General features: G+C 38.1%; 1 protein-coding gene across 6 annotated transcripts in view; it reads right to left on the reverse strand.

Moving 5' to 3' along the window:
• SOX5 (SRY-box 5) overlaps positions 1 to 21,037 on the reverse strand; it is a 1,171,960-nt gene that overhangs the window by 840,845 nt on the left and 310,078 nt on the right. For all 6 annotated transcript variants that reach the window (XM_027541542.1, XM_027541545.1, XM_027541540.1 and 3 more), the window contains exon 4: positions 6,839 to 6,923. The gene's annotated coding sequence lies outside the window, so the exon portion shown is untranslated. The remainder of the gene's footprint in view (positions 1 to 6,838; positions 6,924 to 21,037) is intronic.

A 21,037-nucleotide genomic window follows, 5' to 3' on the forward strand; every position in this document is an offset into this window, starting at 1 on the left:
TCTTTGAAAACAGTTGAGACCTAATTTATGACTCAGCATATGGTCAATTTTTGTAATTATTCAATGTGTTCTTCAAAATAATGTGAATTTTACTGTTGCATGCAAGGTTCTATATATGTCTACAATGTCAAATTTCTTAGTCTTATATTTCAACTCTATCCCCCTCTACTGATTCTTTTCTATTTCATTCCATCAATTACTAAGTTAATATTCACTGCTACTGTGGATTGTTTATTTCTCCCTGCTATTCTGTTAAATTTTCCTTAATCTGTTTTGAGGTTATGCTCTTAGGGACACTTAGATTTAATATCATTCTATCTTCCATTCAAATTGAAACTTCAATCACTTAAAGAGTAACTTTATCTCCAGTAATGGTTTGGTTTTTAAAGTCTATTTTGTATAACCAGTGTAGTTAAACCAGTATCCATGTGGTATTTGCTTGAAACTATTTTCCATTATTATTTACATTTTATATGTGAGGAACTGGTACTTAAGGAACATACCCAACAGTAGCAGCCCTAAGTGGTATAGTCAGAAACTGAACCCAAACAGCATGTCTGCAAAGTTGATGCATCTCAACATTATGCTTCTCTTATAAATTCCAAAGAGTTAAGTCAGCTTAGCTTCAGAGAAAAAAAAAAAAAAAAAAAACCTGATTCTAATTTCTGCCATGAATTTCTCACAAATTGCTAATTGTGGCTTTTCACTTACTTCCAGAAAAACCTTCACTCCTTTAATACCCTAATACATCATAATATGGTTACAAAAAAACTCCTAAAAAAGAGAGAATATTCTTAATCCAGAATTGCAGTACTCAAACTTGGTCACTTACACACAAGAAAGAAAAGTCTTTTAAAGTTTCACATTTTGTCTTTGAAATCAGAATGATTACCAACAACCTTAAGGTGCTTGTCAAATGCCACTGAACAATATCTCAATCTGTCTTAATCTAAAAATATGTAGCCAGGCTGCAACACTACCAAGATTTCTGAGAAACTGTATATGCCTCTACTGAGAAGAAAAGCTTATGCAATCTGACTTCATGAAAAGCACTCAAAAAGGATGAGTGATAAGCTGTTTCATCTCTCCTTGAAAAGACACACACAGAGTATTTTAAAGAGAGGCACTAAGCAACTTATGTAACCATTTGGAATTCTATACTTTTAATATTTCTCAATAATTAATGTTAAATCATATTTGTTAAAAATGTGCAAACTATAAAGAAAATTAAAGTTGCTAATAATTTCATGATTTCTAACAACACAAGAGAAGACTCTACACATGGACATCAACAGATGATCAATACTGAAATAAGACTGATTATATTCTTTGCAGACAAAGATGGAAAAGCTCTATACAGTCAGCAAAAACAAGACCAGCAGCTGACTGCAGCTCAGATCATGAACTCCTTATTGCCAAATTCAGACTTAAATTGAAACAAGAAAAACCACTAGACCATTCAGGTACAACCTAAATCAAATCCCTTACCGTTTTACAGTAGAAGTGAAAAAGAGATTTAAGGGACTAGAACTGATAGAGTGTATGAAGAACTATGGATGGAGGTTCGTGACATTGTACAGGAGACAGGGATCAAGATCATGTACAAGAAAAAGAAATGCAAAATGGCTGTCTGAGGAGGCCTTACAAATAGCTGTGAAAAGAAGAGAAGCAAAAAGAAAAGGAGAAAAGGAAAGATATGCCTATTTGAATGCAGAGTTCCAAAGAACAAGGAGAGATAAGAAAGCCTTCCACAATGATCAGTGCAAAGAAATAGAGGAAAACAATACAATGGGAAAGACTAGAGATCTCTTCAAGAAACTAGAGATACCAAGGGAACATTCCGTGCAAAGATGAGATCAATAAAGGACAGAAATGGTATGGAACTAATAGAAGCAGAAGATATTAAGAAGAGGTGGCAAGAATATACAGAAGAACTGTACAAAATATATCTTCACAACCTAGATAATCACGATGGTGTGATCACTCACCTAGAGCCAGACATCCTGGAATGTGAAGTCAAGTGGGCCTTAGGAAGCATCACTAAGAACAAAGCTAGTGGAGGTGATGGAATTCCAGTTGAGCTATCTCAAATCCAAAAATATGATGCTGTGAAAGTGCTGCACTCAATATGTCAGCAAATTTGGAAAACTCCACAGTGGTCATAGGACTGGAAAAGGTCAGTTTTCATTCCAAACCCTAAGAAAGGCAATGCCAAAGAATGCTCAAATTACCACACAATTGCACTCATCTCTCATGCTAGTAAAGTAATGCTCAAAATTCTCCAAGCCAGGCTTCAGTAATATGTGAACCATGAACTTCCAGATGTTCAAGCTGGATTTAGAAAAGGCAGAGGAACCAGAGATCAAACTGCCAACATATGCTGGATCATCGAAAAAGCAAGAGAGTTTCAGAAAAACATCTATTTCTGCTTTATTAACTATGCCAAAGACTTGACTGTGTAGATCACAATAAACTGTGGAAAATTCTTCAAGAGATGGGAATACCAGACCACCTGACTTGCCTCTTGAGAAATCTGTATGCAGGTCAGGAAGCAACAGTTAGAACTGGACGTGGAACAACAGACTGGTTCCAAACAGGAAAAGGAGTATGTCAAGGCTGTATATTGTCACCCTGCTTATTTAACTTCTATGCAGAGTACATCATGAGAAATGCTGGGCTGGATGAAGCACAAGCTGGAATCAACACTGCTGGGAGAAATATCAGTAACCTCAGATATGCAGATGATACCACCCTTATGGCAGAAAGTAAAGAAGAACTAAAGAACCTCTTGATGAAAGTGAAACAGGAGAGTGAAAAAGTTGGCTTAAAGCTCAACATTCAGAAAACTATTATCATGGCATCTGGTCGCATCACTTCATGGCAAATAGCTAGAGAAACATTAATAACAGCGGCTGACTTTATTTTTCTGGGCTCCAAAATCAACTCAGACGGTAACTGCAGCCATCAAATTAAAAGACACTTGCTCCTTGGAAGAAAAGTTATGACCAACATATTAAAAAGCAGAGACATTACTTTGCCAACAAAGTTCCATCTAGTCAATGCTATGGTTTTTCTAGTAGTCATGTATAGATGTGAGAGTTGGACTATAAAGAAAGCTGAGCACTGAAGAACTGATGCTTTTGAACTGTGGTATTGGAGAAGAGTCTTGAGAATTCCTTGGAATTCTCTGGAAGATTCTGGAAGGAGATCCAACCAGTCAATCCTAAAGGAAATCAGTCCTGAATATTCATTGGAAGGACTGATGCTGAAGCTGAAACTCCAATATTTTGGCCATCTGATGTGAAGAGCTGACTCATTTGAAAAGACCCTGATGCTGGGAAAGATTGAAGGCAGGAGGAAAAGGGGACGACAGAGGATGAGATGGTTGGATGGCATCACTGACTCAATGGACATGAGATTGAGTAAACTCTGGGAGTTGGTGATGGACAGGGAGGCCTGGCGTGCTGCAGTCCATAGGTTCACAAAGAGTCAGACACAACTGAGCCACTGAACTGAACTGATGATTTCATAATCCAGAGCTAATATTTAATGTTTCTACTTTCAGCTAATTTTCTATGCATTTGTAATATATATTTATACTTTAGTGTATATATGTGTGCGCATATGTGTATATGTGTACACCCACACTTTTGCAGATACACTCTATATTTAATGTGTATTCTACTTGTTTCATTTAACATTACATCATGTATAATTTCATATGTATTTAAAAATTCTTTGAAAATATATTATTGACTGTATAATACGAATACACTCAGATCTATCCAACTATTGCTATATTGCTGAACAATTTATTCAACCTCAAAGTATTTGCATTATAAATATATGAAATGATCATAATACATAAAGTGTGTCACTTTTAATTATTTCATTAATTTAGAAATTCTGGAAGTGAAATTACCAAATAATGTTAGTTGGGCCCTAATATCTAGTCTCTATTATCCAACAATAGTAATTTCCTCAAATTTATCTTCCAAAATAAAACTATATCTTCTAAACTCTTTTTAAGTGTGTCATGGTCAGGCAACTTTGTTCTAGTCAATTGAATATAAGTGGAACAGCTATGGACACTTTTCAAAAGATATCCATATAGGGAGAGAACATAAATCTTCTAGAAATATTCCCTTCCTGCTGCCAGAATATTTCCTGCTGCTTTTAAAACTGGGAAAGGAGTATGTCAAGGTGGTATATTGTCACCCTGTTTATGTAACTTACAAACAGAGTACATCATGGGAAATGCCAGGCAGGATGAAATATAAGCTGGATCAAGATTGCCAGGAGAAATATCAACAATATGCAGATGATATCACTCTTATGGCAGAAAATGAAGAGGAACTAAAGAGCCTCTTGTTGAGAATGAAAGAGGAGAGTTTCAGCAAAGAAAAAGGTGGCATAAAACTCAACATTCAAAAAACTAAGAGCATGGCATCTGGTCCCATCATTTCATGGCAAATAGATGGAGAAAAAGTAGAAACAGAGACAGAGCTTATTTTGGGGGCTCCAAAATCACTGTGGACAGTGACTGCAGCTGTGAAATTAAAAGATGTTTGCTCCTTGGAAGAAGATCTATGACAAACCTAGACAGCATATTAAAAAGTAGAGACATCACATTGCTGACAGAGGTTCATATAGACAAAGCTATGGTTATTCTAGCAGCCACATACAGATGCAAGAGTGGGACCATAAGGAAGGCTGAGTGCCGAAGAATTATGGTGCTTTTGAACTATGGTGCTGGAGAAGATTCTTGAGACTCCCTTAGAGAGCAAAGAGATCAACCGAGTCAATTCTAAAGGAAATCAACCCTGAATATTCACTGGAAGGCCTGATGCTGAAGCTGAAGCTCCAATACTTTGGCCATCTGATGCAAAGTGTGGACTTATTGGAAAAGATCCTGACATTGGGAAAGATTGAGGGCAGGAGGGAAGAGGGCGACAGAGGATGAGATGCTGGGATGGCATCACCAACTCAGTAGACATGAGTTTGAGCAAACTGGGAGATCGTGAAGGACTGGGAAGCTTGGCATGCTGCAGTTCATGGGACTGCAAAGAGTCGGATACAGCTTAGCGACAATACCAACAGGGAAAGAACATAAATCTTCTAGAAATATTCTTTTCCGGCTGCTAGAATATTGACTTTATTGCTGGAATATCAATACTGGATATCCCAAAACATGAGGTAAAAGTTTCAGGGAAACAGAGCAGAAGATGAAGGATCTGGGTCCCTAATGACTATGGCACCTCCTGATCATCTCTTTACTGAGTACACAGACTTCACATAAGAAAAGATAAAGTTCCACCTTTTTAAAACAATTTGGATTACTTCCAACCAAACCTTTCCAAACTAGCAAAGTGAAAATGTTGCATAGAATGCTTTGGAAACACTTAAGGCTCTTAACAGAGATAGTTAAATCGTTTTGTGGAAAACGGAACAAATATAAACTTTTTCCAACATTACTGAACGCACCCAACTCCCTACATTCTTTTACAACATTATTCCAAACTACTTTTTACTAGTTTGAGTTTAAGTGAAACATAACTTTGCATTTCTTTTACTATCCTTTTGCACTAGAATTGCATTCTTCATTAATTATTTGTTCTTATATCTTGTTATGTTTTAAATTAAGATGTTACTGCCTTTCTCATAATAATAGCTCTTTACATAGGATGTTTGCTATATTTATTAAAAGTAGTCCTAGTTTTCCATTTCCCATTTAATCTTATTTATATTTCTGTCTTTACTTGTAAAACTATAAAAGTTTAAGTTCTGCAATAATTCGTGACTTATTCCAGTTCCATTTCCATTCTGTTATCATTAAAGCTATACTCACAATGCTTTCTCCCATATTACTTTGATTCATTTGTCTGTGAATATATAAAGTCTTATTTATGAATATTTTAAAGTATTTTGGGGATTTAAAGAATTCCATTTTTAAAGATGATAAAAAACTACCATTGAATGTAAGGGTTTTCACAAATAAACTTGTATCTTGAAGTTCTAGAAACATAAATCATATGACTTTTCAAGTGGATTAGGAAATAAATTTGAATTCATTCGCAGAAAGACAACTTTTTCACTATTCTCTTCAACTAAACAGAAAGGTAATTCCTTTTCCATTTTACTGGTAACAAATTTCTAAACAATAGGACACCTTTCCTCCAACCTTTTCTGCTCTCATTCATATGATAGTCAGTCAGTCATGGAACTATAACAGGATTTTTAACTCCAGGTCTGTGGTCAAACATTCAATTCCTATTCCCAAGAGTATAACTTTTACAAGCATTTCATAAACACACACACAGATAGATGCCCAATAAATTTTCCTGCCAAGCAAACTGGAAAATACCTGTTTGGCCTCAGCAAACTTGTACTTTTGTATGTGTTTACAAAAACATACCCTGAAATACTTAATAGCCTATGGGAAGTTTTGTAAAATCTGTGACCTACCCATTATGACCCAGAGTATTTCTTTTTCAGCAACAACAAAAAGTAGCAAAAAATGTTTTTTTTTTTAATTTCAGTGAAGAAGAAAAGCTTTTGCAACTTTAAGAAATGTGTATCTCATTAAGGAAATGAAAAGAAAAGAAACGTTGCTTTCATCTGCCAGTTTAGAAACATTACCTTCATAATGAGTCTGAAAATTATAATTACAAATTCAGTTGTCATCTGAACATAAAAGACTATGTATTATAGCTTTATATGCATATGTCACATATTTTACTTATAAATTAAAAATAAGGCACATAAACTTCCATTTTTAAAATAATCAATTTCTTCAAAGGTGTGTATTATGTGTTTTATGAGTGTATCTTTCTCCTACCCAGTGCAGTGCCAAAATTTTCTGTTCAGGCTTCAGAATCTTGTAAGTAGATTCAGACAGGACTCGTGTCATTAGCAAGAGGAATCTAGAAAAAATAAAAGTAGACCATTAACAGTGCATTGTTCCTTTTTACTAAATATATCAAGATATAACTCTTTAGAAGCATGAGATGTCTAAGGTTTTCAAATAAATTTATGTAGATATATAAATATCTATTTATATAGATACATCAGCCCTGGGATTTCTTTGGAAGGAATGATGCTAAAGCTGAAACTCCAGTACTTTGGCCACCTCATGCGAAGAGTTGACTCATTGGAAAAGACTCTGATGCTGGGAGGGACTCAGGGCAAGAGGAGAAGGGGACAACAGAGGATGAGATGGCTGGATGGCATCACTGACTTGATGGATGTGAGTCTGAGTGAACTCTGGGAGTTGGTGATGGACAGGGAGGCCTGGCGTGCTGCGATTCATGGGGTCGCAAAGAGTCGGACACGACTGAGCGACTGATTTGATCTGATCTGATAGTTATTATTTACTGAAAAAGAGGCATTACTTTGATATCATAATACCATAAGAATTAATCCAAAAACTATACATATAAATTCTGTTAAAGGCATTATATATTAATTTGCTATTTTTGTTTAGTCACTCAGTTGTGTCAGACTCTTTGTGACCCCATGGACTGCAGGACTCCAGGCTTCCTACTGCCCTTCCTCCTGCCCTTCACTATTTCCCAGAGTTTGCTCAAACTCATGTCCATTGAGTGAGTGATGCCATCCAACCATCTCATTCTCTGTCACCCCCTCCTCTGTATTTATTAATCGTAAGTTGTTCATTTTGTATAATTTTGATATAAACATCCTGAGTATACTTCAGGACAGGTAGCATTAAGGTTCTTCTTTCTTGGAATGAGCTATGAAAAATTTTCAAGTGTCCTCATAGTTCCTTTCTTGGATTGCACTCAAAAGTGTGACAGCCAAGGTCAACACAGCCACTGTCTAGTGGGAGCCACTCAGCTGTCTCTACACTGACATTCCTGCTTGTGTCTCTGTGCCTGTACTGCCCAGTCCAGTTTCAAAAACATTGCTCTTGCCACCTTGAGAAGTGAATGGAACTCTGGCTGTTATCAGTTCCTTAGGTTAAACAAAAACTGTCTCTGGCAATCGATTGAAATTCTCAAGAATCAGACTTTTGAAAGCAAGGAATCAGTCCTTGGTGGTAGCCACAGCCTTGGTGCCAGTTCACCGTCTTTACTATCAGTTCAATTTATGGAGAATTGAGTCATTCATCATCATTCTTATTATGCCATTGATTATTCACTATTTTGGTCACATGGCTTACGGTATTAGGGTAGTTTCATTACCATATTGTTATCCATCTAGACCATGATTAGTAGAGGGGCTTTTACTTCATTCCAATATCAGATCTTTTGTTAATAAGCACAGAAATCCAGAAGTCACCACATTGACAGAAGACTCCACATCATTTCATCAATTCACTAATTACTGCTTTGGAAAGTATTTAAAAAGGAGAAAAGTTATTACATTTTGAACATCAGAAGTTATGCTGCTACTTGTTTGTAACAGCCAAGACATAGAAGCAACCTAAATGTCTATTGACAGATGAATGGATACAAAAGATGTGGTGTGTATATGCAATGGAATATTACTTAGCCATTAAAAAGAATGAAATCATGCCATTGGCAGCAACATGATAAACCTGGAGATTGTCATATTGAGTGAAGTTAGAAAGAGAAATATCATATGATACTGCTTATATGCATAATCTAAAAAGAGATGATAAAAATAACTTACAAAGCAGAGCAGACTCACAGAGAACTAACTCATGCTTAAGAGGAGGTTGGGGGGAAGATGGGTTGAAAGGTTAACTAAGGAGTCTGGGATCAACATGTAAATACTGTTATATTTAAAGTGGATAACCAACAAGGACTTACTGCACAACACAGGGAACTCTGCTTAATATTTTGGAACAACCTAAACGGGAAAATAATTTGAAAAAGAGTAGATATGTGTATATGTATAACTGAATCTCTCTGCTGTACACCTGAAACTACCATAACCTTGTTGGGCAACTAAACTCTAATATAAAATTAAAAGTTTTGAAAAAGAGAAATTATGCTGTTGCAGTAAAATATGGCACTCCACTCCAGTACTCTTGCCTGGAAAATCGCATGGACAGAGGAGCCTGGTAGGCTGCAGTCCATGGGGCCGCTAAGAGTCGGACACGACTGAGCGACTTCACTTTCACTTTTCACTTTCATGCATTGGAGAAGGAAATGGCAACCCACTCCGGTGTTCTTGCCTGGAGAATCCCAGGGATGGGGGAGCCTGGTGGGCTGCTGTCTATGGGGTCGCACAGAGTCGGACACGACTGAGGTGACTTAGCAGTAGCAGCAGTAAAATAAAGGTTGTCTACACATGGTCTGCCAATTCTTTTAAAAAAAACTGTCTATTTTAATTAAAAAAAAATTATACTAAAAAGGTACCCCAAACTTTACTTTTATCAATTAAGTGAAACATCACATCTAAGCAACTATAAAGACACTGCCACAGTAGAATTTACTTAAAAATGAAACCAAAAAATTTGTCATATCCCATAAGTGGGCAATACAGAAATACACAGCTGGTAATTTTACCCACAAGAGGGAGCCTGTATTTTTATATTTTTGTCACAGAACATGAAAAACCTGAACTAAAATATGTTCTAAAAAAATGTTTGTTGATACCATAATCTTTATGTAAGGTCAAGTTTTAAGCTAATCAGATTTCAGTTGGCATATTTTTCTTTAACCATAATATATCAGTATGTCACAAGACTGGAGTGATGATTGGAATTTTTAAGATTTTCATACCTATATTGTAATTAGGTGTTTTCAGATATAATAATGAAGATGTAGTTTCCAAAGCAGCCTAAGAGGAAATTCCTTTCAGGTAGTAGTAACATTAGTTGAGCGAAATTGACTAGAATTATTATAAGTGCTTTACATCTAAATTTAATAACATAGAAATGAAGTAATATTTCAGTCATCTTCTTATCAGAAAAGAGGCTTATATAAACCAGTAATTATCTATGTATTTTTGGAACAGGCAACACCCGACTTTAAAAATTATGCTGGTCATTCTCACCAATATCACTTAAGACTTGCCTAAGAAAGGGTATAACTGACACGACAGCAGGATGATCTTTCCTTTCTTAGAGTTGAGAAAAAGACCCTTGAAAAAAATCTAAGCTGTATTCTTCATATATTTAATCTCCATAAACAATATCTTAAATTATTAAGTCTCTACATAAATGTGCTCTGAGCTTTGGAAAACAAAATATATCCACCAACTTAAAAATAACCTTATAAAAGATAGTTTTGGCAACTCATCAACTGAGAGTGATCTGTTCTGTCACATTCAGAGACATAGTAATAATCCAGCCGAAATTTTTTTTGTGATCCCTTGTAAAGTGCAGGGAAGCCAGGTGATAAAGTGTCCCTGTCTCCTAAAGTCCTCTCCTCAGCTCCTTGACAATATTATATACCGGGGGGCAGGAAGCTGAAGAAGAAAGGGTTAATCCCCGTTGTTCTTCCTTCTGAAATTCCAACCTACCCATTAAATCATTGTTTTTTCTCCCACTAGGCACCATGAATCTAATGGACCTAAAATCAATATCTTATAAATGACATAAAAATATATTCATTTTATGGACTAATGTACCCTAGTGTCTGAATCCTATTCACAACCTCTACTTTAAAAGAGAACAACAGACCTACTTCTGCCAGTAAAAGGTTACTCAGTCACTGGTGACATGCTGCAGAATGCACTGTCGTACTCCAGTGTGGCACGAGGGCAAGATTGGTGGCTGCAAATCCACCACTGTTGAAGCTTGAAACCTAGTGCAGTGCACTCATGCTGCTGCTGCTGCTGCTGCTAAGTCTCTTCAGTCGTGTCCGACTCTGTGCAACCCCATAGACGGCAGCCCACGAGGCTCCCCCATCCCTGGGATTCTCCAGGCAAGAACACTGGAGTGGGTTGCCATTTCCTTCTTCAATGCATGAGAGTGAAAAGTGAAAGTGAAGTCGCTCAGTCGTATCCGACTCCTAGCGACCCCATGGACTGCAGCCTACCAGGCTCCTCCATCCATGGGATTTTCCAGGCAAGAGTACTGGAGTGGGGTGCCATTGCCTTCTCTGCACTCATGTTAGGATACACAGTTACGAAGGAGCATGCGTGGAGCTTCCAAGAGCTCCACCATCTTCCCAGGTGGATTTACACATTTCTGTTGTATTAACTTGTTTTGTAACTTACATAAAATTTTCAGTGCATCAAATCATTACAATACTGAGAAAGCAAACACCACTTCATAGTGACTTCTATAATGATTGAGGAGACTCAATTAAAAAAAAACCTAAAAGACCAAAATGATCACTAGCCTACCAGAGAGACACTGGCCAAAAAAATGTAGCCTGAGATCACATCACATGAAACCATAGTTTCAAGCAAGCTCTGGGGAAACTAAGGGCATTTCACTCAGTGAAACACCCAAAAAAGATACAATGACTGTCTGTTGGTTTTTACATAGCAAGAAAATATGCTGGGAGTTCCCTGAAGGTTCAGTGATTAGGACTCCATGCTTTCACTGCCGTGGCCCTGAGTTCAATCCTTGTTGAGGGAACTAAGATCCTGGCAAACCATGTGGTATGGCAAAAAAAAAAAAAAAAAGAAATGATGAGAAGGTTTTACACTCATATAATATTTTTACTAATCCAAAGGACCCACACACTTCCCTCAGAAGCTATTCTTTTTATAAAGTTAATTAGTTTTGGTTGTGCTGGGTCTTCCCTGTGGCGCTCAGGCTTCCTCTAGTTGCGGGGAGTGGGGGCTCCTCTTCACTGCACTGCATGGGCTTCTCATTGTGGTGGCTTCTCTCTTGTTGCAGAGCACAGGCTCCAGGCACATGGGCTTCAGCAGCTGCAGCTCGAGGGCACTAGAGTGCAGGCTCGGTAGCTGCTCTGTGACATGTGGCATCTTCCCCGATCAGGCATGGAACCCATATTCCCTGCACTGGCAGGAGGTTTTTATCCACTGTACCACCAGAGAAGTCCTCTCAGAAGCCATTCTTATGCTTAGTTTTAAACAGAAAACTTCCATTTACAATTTATTCCTAACTTTATTTTGAGAGTATCTTCTTCTACTTTTAATATTTTTAAGATATCAAATGTAAAGCAACCCTGTAAAATACAAATACTCCTGTACTGTAAAGATTAAAAGTATAGCCAAAAGAAAGACAAAGAAAGAAAAAAAAAAAGCCAAAAACTAAAGATCTATTTTCCTGGAAAAAAGTATCTGACTTTCTGTTTTGATGGGTACAAACTGAAATAGAGAATAACCAATAGGAAAAGCAACTTTAAAACAGATATTTTTTGAGAGAATTCTAGCAACAGGTCAGTATGAGGTTTCCTGTTCACTTTTATGGCTTAAAATCCACAGAGTTATAAAACTACAAAAGAAAAAAAAAAAACTGTTGTTCTTTTTTTTTTTCCATTTGCCAACCAGAGTCATTTATCCCCTATTAGATAAAGTATAATAGACTCTACGGAAAGGGTCATTGGCCTTCCATTTAATGATATTGCCAGCCCCAATCTGCATTTTCCCAGCAATGTCCCTCAACACAGAATAAATGGCTGATCTCTTCACAATAACAGCTGATTTCTATTTATTAAGCTAAAAAGGTCACCATTTTCTACGGCTGGGCCGCCCTGCACTATTGATAATTTTATGCATAAACAAATGGCAAATTTGTGCCCCATAAATATGCATTAGCAATTACTTTTTCCTCGGGCAACGCTCACCGCATGCAAATGTGTACCTCACAGGGCCTGGGAGCTTTTGTTTTAGCTCTTGAACAGTGAAACAAAAGAGCACAATAAACAATTTTAAAATTGCCAATCAATAAGCAATGCAGATGCAAAGGTAAATGGCAAGAAACTTGCTTAGAAACAACTAAACAAAAAGTGAGGAGGGGGAGGTAGTGGAAGACTTTTCCTTTTTATTATTTCACTTCTTTCTCTTTCATAGTGAAAAGGCTGGAGCCCTCTTGACACAGAACAGCTAGATAGGCTGGTGCTAAATCAGATGCCAGATGGGGAAAATAGAATATATACACATGTTGAATCAACACACATACAAATACACATACACACACACACACACACACCCTCAAAAAGGAGTAAAACGGTGTTCTGACATGATTTCAAATGCATCACCGATTCAAATTTCAGATTTTTCAATTTCAGAGATTCAAAGGATTTTTAAGCTGATAAACTGAGAGGCACTACACCGATGCATAGCTAAATCTTAATGCTGCTGCATTTTGCCATTCTCTGTTTTCTAATAAAGACAAGGGAAACATACATTATCAATAAGTAGGATATTTTTAGGGACATGAGGAAAAGGAATCAATAAGGAACATACTGAAAAGAAATAAAAAAGCAGCTCACAAAACAACTACAAATCCAGATGCTTAATATCAAAAACCTTTACCTCAGAACAATTCAACAGTACTGGGGGGCATCCTTGATGATTTGGTGGCTAAGACTCCAAACTCCCAATGCAGACAGTTTGGGTTGGATCCCAGGTCAGGGAACTAGAGCCCACATACCACAACTCAAGGTTCCCATGCTGCCATAAGGACTGATGATCCCAAGTGTCGAAACGAAGACCCAGCGCAGGCAATAATAATAAAATATTAAAAAGAACAGCATTGGGTATAAGGATAGAGATAGGGAGCTAACAAGGACAGAAGCAACAGACAGGTGTAAGAAAGCCAAAGGAGGGAAATGTTACCTAATTTGAAAGTGAAGTGAAAGTGAAGTCACTCAGTCGTTTCCGACTCTTTGCGACCCCATGGACTGTAGCCCACCAGGCTCCTCCCTCCATGGGATTCTCCAGGCAAGAGTACTGGAGTGGGTTACCATTTCCTTCTCCAGGGGATCTTTCCAACCCAGGGATCGAACCCGGGTCTCCCGCATTCCAGGCAGATGCTTTAACCTCTGAGCCACCAGCGAAGGGGCACCTAATTTGAACTTGAACATAAACAAGAAAAAGTTGACATTTTTTAAAGAAAAATAAACTTTTATAAGAGGTTTATTTGGCCCACTCTATCATGCACCATTCTGGATCCATTTACCCTTGGATCTTGACAGAAATCTCTACAGGTTGGTATGTTTCACAGCACAAGGTACATAGCAGTTAGGAAACTGAACCAGTTAACACAAGGTGGTGCTAGGCCTGACCTTTGACCTAGTCTGATGCCTGCACCTGCCACTTCACCACTGCCTGGTCTGAGTCTGCCATCCACCCCTGAAAACATATCCACTTTAACCCCATTTAAAAAATCTCTTCCTCAATGTGTTGGTGGCTTTGCCTTTGTGTGAACAAGTCAAACTGTATTAGAATTTTTAAATTCAGGACTTAGGCCAGTTTTCAAAACTAAGCTACTAAACTACTTTTGTACAATATACAAATACTAATTTGTATATTAGTACAAAGATACACTGGGCCTCCCAGGTGGCTCAGCAGTAAAAGAATCCGCCTGCTAATGCAGGAGAGGTAGGTTCAATCTCTGTGTCAGCAAATTCCCCTAGACAAGAAAATGGCAACCCACTTCAGTATTCGTGCCTGGAAAATCCCATGGACGGAGGAGACTGGTGGGCTAGAGTCAATAGGGTTGCAAAAATTGGACACAACTAAGTAACAGAGCATGCATGCATGCACACACGCACACACACACACACACACACACATATATTAGTACATTTCCACTGAGACCATGCCATAGTTTCAATAATCATTTAATATAATAAAAAGTTTTGTTCTTACACAATGGTTTAGCCAGTATTAACAAGAAAGTAGTAAAGATAAATAAAAGTATTCTTGGCCTAAATGCAAACAGGCAGACATGAAAATCTAAAACCAACAATAACTCTGTCCTGTTCAAAGTCAAGATACTCTTCACAGGGGCCTCTCTGAATCTCTATGTGGGTAAAAAGTCAACCTCATTCTTTAGAGGAGGCCATGAAACTTCTCCTGGCAATACTTCCTCTGATAATGTCAGTGTTGGGAGATCAGGGCTGTTGCTGGCATGTCAACTGACTGTGTGAATAAGAGAAGATGCCCCGAGGTGGACAATTCATAAAATATATTACTTGCACAGTCATATATGATGACCCCAGAAGAGATGTCATATTTTTCTTTGTTAGAAAAGTGTTATTTCTAGTATTATAGAATCAAACGCCATCTTTTTTAGAGCTAAAGATTTTTTTTTTAATTGGGGTGTAGTTTGGGATTTCCTAGTGGTTCAGATGGTAAAAAATCTGCCTGCAATGCAGGAAAACTGGGTTCGACCCCTGCGTCAGGAAGATCCCCTGGAAAAGGGAATGACTAGCTACTCTAGTATTCCTACCTAGATAATTCTACAGACAGAAGAGCCTAGCAGGCTCCATGGGGTCACAAAGAGTCAGACACAACTAAGCAAGTAATATAGTTATTTTACAATGTTGTACAACAAAGTGAATTGGCTATATATATATATATATATATCTCCTCCCTCCCATGCCCCCCCATCCCATAGAGTTAAAGACGTTTGAGAATCAAGTGCCCACTTATTATTACAAAATCAGTACAGCTGGATTCCAATAATTTATATATCAATTCAAATAATTACAAAGTTAGTGTACTCCCATTTTGCTATCTTAATTACCAGTCTTCAAAGCTGAACATGAAAAACTTGAGCATGGTTTTTCTTGATCAACTAAACACATTCAATGTGTGCTGAAGAGCATCACTACAGAAGAACCCATGTTGTCATTACCATCATATCTTGCCCAAGTCCTCACTCTCCATGCAAGGTAAGGACTTCAAACTAAAACCACAAATACTCCAACTAATCTGGAGTTTGTCTGAAATTTATCAGTGCTTGTATAGTCAACCATGTAGACTGCATGTAAATGAAAGTGTGCTAGAAGTGTGCAAAAACTTGGTGTGTTATATGGACACTTCAGTATCCAAAGGCTCAATGTGACAGAGGCTGGGTCACATAATTACATGATGTGTGCCCAGTCCCACTTTGATAGGAACAAAATTGTGGTAGAGAGTACCTTGTGACGGACTGAGAAAGTCAGAGGAGCAATGGGAAATTCTAGAACTTTGTGCAAGAGGAAAGTCACTGCCTTATTTATCTTGGGTGAGGGTCTGCCAGCGTCTTTGCCTAAGATCCTTTCTTTGTCCATCTCCTGCTCTGCTGACCCCTGACATGTGCTCACTCCTGTGGGTTAAGTTTCCCTGGCCCCCCTGGTAGTCAACTTGGAGGTGAATTAAGCTACTGGGAGTAGGTAATCTGGAGCTCGGTGTAAAACTGCGTGGGAGCATGCATGGGTGTGTGTGTGGAGGGGGTACAGGCAGCCACGTGCGCACGCATGTACTCCTGTGTCTCCTCTCTCATTTACTATTTAAAAACATTTTATCATAGAGACAATTACATATTCAAAATAAAGACTTCAGAAAAACAAACTCCCATTGACTGTCTCCAAGGTTCGACACCTCTCGACCCTCTGCTGTTTGAATCTCTCCCTCTTTCTTCCCTTTGCTGTGCCTCAGGCAGCAGCCCCATTTTTACCAGGCTCCACCTCCTGCTGAACAGGCTCCCATGGTTCCCGCTTGTGTCCAGTGACCCCAGCAACCCTGCGATCATCCTGCCAAACTCATCCCTTTTGTCTCCAGCATAAGGGTGGTAGTAACTTCTTCCTGCTCCTGACCTCTAGGTTGCTTTTTCACAGTTTATTATTGTCAATGTGCAACAATTTCTCACTATTAGATGCCCCTTTTTAAAATAATCACAGTGGCTTCTGTCTTCCTGCTGACCATAAAGAGTGCTTATTTTATTTCACTTTTATCACCCACTGGCAGAATCATGATTTATCCTTTATTCATAGTTCCCTTGAAGCAGGTCAAGGCCACCTAAGGTATAAGACCCTTTCAACAGCATGGAGCCCAGCATGCTGGTCCAATATAGTCCGTGCCCAAAGTATGGTTCCCTACATATAACATTCACAATGGATTCATGTACCAATCTAGTCTTATTCCATATCTTTCGCCAATTGCTTATTCATATCTTGCTTTTTTTTATTTATTTGTCTTAATCTATGGAACAATGAAGGAACAACAGTGACCTACTACTGCCCCTAGAAATTCTACCCAAATACCTAACATTTTGGGAATCTGGTCAGTCTATTTTAAGGAGGTAGCTCAATCTGTCATGAAAATATATTTTCCCAGTGGTAGATGGCAGAAACTAGTTAACCAAGTATAGACATGTTTAATATGTAGGTATTTGTTTATTAAAAACAAAATATGACCTTCTGATGTTAGGAATGTGCGTGTGCATACACACACACACACACACACCATAAAAATGACTGACGCTAGATGGCTCTTACAAAATTACATTTTGAAAAATTATGGGACTATGAATCAAACATATAGATTAAATTTCCCTGAAACAGACATGTGCTTAATAATTAATGGGAAAGGATACAAATAATATTTATGATTTTATCCTACTCAAAACACTTGAATAATTATGCAGTAATCATAGGGCTAGATGAAGACATACTTATCAGATTGGAACTCTAATCTGTAAGGAAATTTTAAAACATAAAAGGATCTTAAAATTGAAATAACGGAAATAAATCCACACACTAAAACTTTAACCTACTTTAACATAGTCCTTTGTTTATAAAAATTTTCAGACAAAAAGATCTGCTTCAGATAATCTTCAGATAAGTACACAAGACTGTAATTTTTAATGGCAGCAATCACAATGCAAGCCAGGATGAGATGTGGCAATGGAAAGAAGAGAATATAGTTAATAACTATTCAGTATCCACATTCAAGTTAGATATAACCAATGCTCTATATGTAATAAGGCAGTATTTTAAATATGGGTTCCAAAACTGATTTTCATCCAGAAGACAGGGAATTGGATAAGCATTCAAAACTCAGAAAAGCCAACCAGAAACACAGTGGGTATGACAACTGTGCTAAAACAAGTACAAAAAGGAGGACAAGATGCATTGAATCTGAAAAAGATTCAACTTAAGAACAAGAGAGCACGTCTCTGGTGGTTCAGTGGTTAAGAATCTGCCTGCTAATGCAGGGGACACGGATATGATCTCTGGTCCAGGAAGATTCCATGAGCCTCAGAGCAACTAAACCCATGCCTCACAACTACGGAGCCTGTTCTCCACAAGAGAAGCCACAGCAACGAGAACCCCAAGCACAGCGACTAGAGAGTAGCCCCGGCTCACTGCAACTAGGGGAAGCCCACACACTGCAAGGAAGACTCGGTGTGGCCAAAAATAAAATAATAATAATAAGTTGTGAAATTTTTAAAAAATGACCAAGAAAGGGCACCAATCACTAAGTTCAATCAGATATTTAAAGGGCTGCCATTTGGAAAAATATAGACAAGACATATTGTCTCATGTTCCACATGAGAACAAAGTCATATTTGTTTTTGTTTTGAAGGCAGGATTATGAGGAGGTAGTAGATTTCAGGGAAGCTCCCACTGATTTTTTAAAAGGGGGAAAAGTTTGTGGCAATTCTGCATTAACAATGTTTCAGCATCAAATAGAGAAAGGATATTCATTTTTGACCAAAGATAAAGCTATTAAAACTCACAAAGTATTTTTAGTTAATAAAAAGATACATAACGTCATAAGTCAGAAATATGGTTACTAAAATCAGCAATATCCATTTTGAATAAATTTACAATATTAACCTTATTTTCTCCTCTTTAAAGTCTCTAGCTACTCAATTTATAGATACTTCTTGGATACTGAAGAAACACGAACAAAGTACTTATGCTTTTTGAACACTGAGCATGGCTTCCTCGCTGCTGTCAGCCAAGCCTTTCCACCACTCCTTCAAGCGTGCCTTCTGTCACAGCCACTCAGCACACGGCAAGCAAGAACACAGAAAAGTGAGCTAAGCAGGGCTAAAGGGCAACTTCAAAAGAAGTGATTCTCAAATCCTTTTTTGTGATACCCCAGGGTTCCTCTAGTTATTTCAAGGAATGCTCTAAAATTTTCAAGAAGTTCTTAAAACAAAACCATTTTATTCTTCTCAGCCTAACAATTACAGAGCTCTTTAGACTTTTCAAGGCATTTTCACTTAAACTATCAGATCTGATCCTTGCGGCAATCCTTAAAGGTAGGGATGACTGGGATGATCCCTCTCTTACAGATTAAAACAAATCTGAAAAATTGTGATGTGACTCCCAAGTCACTAAACTATAAAGCAGCATAAAAAAAGGCAAGAGCCCAAGTCCTGTCTTCTTTCCTCTCCACCATGCTTTGTAACAGAGTATCTGCAGTGCGTGTGTGTGCAAAGTCACTTCAGTCATGTCTGACTCTTTGCAACCCCATGGACTGCAGTCAGCCTGTCCGTGGGATTCTCCAGGTAAGAATACTGGAGTGAGTTGCCTGCCTTCCTCCAGGGTATATTCCCAACCCAGGGATTGAACTTTTGTCTCCTATATTGCAGGCAGATTCTTTACTGCTGAGCTGTTGGGGAAGCCCACCTGCAGTTCGGAGAGGTCATTTTGAAATCCTTCAAATCATGGAAGCATTAATTTATTTCTGGAGCTGTGAACGCTGACCAGGATTATGCTACACTCTGTATTTACCTTCTTATTCGTTGATAGATGTTCCCATTTTTTAAAATGGAAATAGCACAGTGGTTCTCCACCAAGGATGATTTTGCCCCTTGGGGGACATTTGGCCATGTCTGCAGAAATGTTTGACTGTCACACTGATGGGAAGGGGGGACACTACTCTAGACCACCGAAGCCAGGGATGCTTCTAAACATCTCTCAGTACATCTGGGACAGCTCCCCACCACAAAGAATTATCCAGTCCAAAATGTAAATAGTGTTAAGAAGGAGAAACCCTGGTTTAGCAGCAATTTTATTTAAGCCATCTGTTTTTGTCTCTTATTTTTGTTATATAATCATAATAATGCTTTCAGATTGTAACATTTCCTGAGTCCTAATGACTGGTTTGGCATTAGGCTATCAGCTCTTCGGTAGTCACTAATTCCACAAAATGCCCTCTGCCTTAATCTTTGCTCTTTGGCAATACGTTGAACAGTGGTTCAAGTGACAGAGGTCACCATTACTGAGATAAATGGATCATAAAATAATTCATCATGGTATTTATAACACTTTGCTTATAAGAATGTTGAAAATAAAGCGAAGTAAATGGGGAAAGTCAGAAGCATACATTTCAATAATATGAAATGAAAATGGAAATGTATTTCAGCTATGCAAGTGACCTTTGACTTCCCTGTTATGTACAGCTTACATCAGATAATCACAACAATGTGCATCCAATCTTAAAAATAAATTTGGTTATCTTCTGATGTGCTAAATTATTTCAATAAGCATCATAATAAGTAATAATATCCTCTTTGCAGAGAATGTCACCCTTCGCCTTTGCCCTGTTAAAACCTTCCCCGAAGCAATGGCTCTCAACTTTTGCTTCCTATGGACAGGGTCCAGGCTATCTTCTTTGGGCTTAGTTCCAGTCTTAACATGAGCCAAATAGAGTCCCTGATTTGGAAGCAGCAAGTTGTCTCAGTCATAAGGACACATTACAGTATCTCCTATGTATTTTGTATGTAGTATTTTGCTTCCTTAGTCTTTACCTCTTTGGTGTCTTCAGAAATGTCAGCATTTGAATGACGAATTACGGTTTTAAAAGGAACCTTTTTAGTTCACATTCCGTTTAAGATTGGAAAAGACCCTGATGCTGGGAAAGACAGGAGGCAAAAGGAGAAAGGGGCAGCAGAGGATGAGATGGTTAGATAGTATCACTGACTCAATGAACACAAATCTGAGCAAACTCTGGGAGAGAGTGAAGGACAGGGAAGCCTGGTGTGCTACAGTCCATGGGGTTGCAAAGAGTTGGACATGTTTAGCGATGGGCTTCCCTGGTAGTTCAGCTGGTAAAGAATCAGCCTGTAATGCAGGAGACCCCGGTTTGATTCCTGGATTGGGAAGAGCCACTGGAGAAGGGATAGTCTACCCATTTCAGTATTGTTGGGCTTCCCTTCTGGCTCAGCTGGTAAAGAATC

The sequence above is a fragment of the Bos indicus x Bos taurus genome, chromosome 5 (assembly GCF_003369695.1).
Source record: "Bos indicus x Bos taurus breed Angus x Brahman F1 hybrid chromosome 5, Bos_hybrid_MaternalHap_v2.0, whole genome shotgun sequence".
In the NCBI taxonomy this organism is placed as follows: Eukaryota; Metazoa; Chordata; class Mammalia; order Artiodactyla; family Bovidae; genus Bos; species Bos indicus x Bos taurus.